Genomic DNA, 292 nt, shown 5'->3' on the forward strand with positions numbered 1-292 from the left:
CAGTCATTTCAGAGTCAGAGTTCACTACACTTAACTGTTAAAGGTTTGGGAGCAAGGGGGCGACCATTTACTCTGCTCTCCAAATAAATAAGCACTTAACCTCTCCCCATGAGGCCGGTGTGTGTGTGTGTGTGTGTGTGTGTGTGTGTGTGTGTGTGTGTGCGTGCGTGCATGTGTGTGTGTGTTAACATCTCCCCATGGGGTGTGTTAAGGGAGAAATCATGTAGACACAAATCGGCGTTGGAAGTCAGGGGCCTCCAATAACCCTGTCAGACACAGACCCAACTTACTT

This window comes from Nansenia antarctica (assembly GCF_963989245.1).
Source record: "Nansenia antarctica genome assembly, chromosome: 6".
Classification (NCBI taxonomy): Eukaryota; Metazoa; Chordata; class Actinopteri; order Argentiniformes; family Microstomatidae; genus Nansenia; species Nansenia antarctica.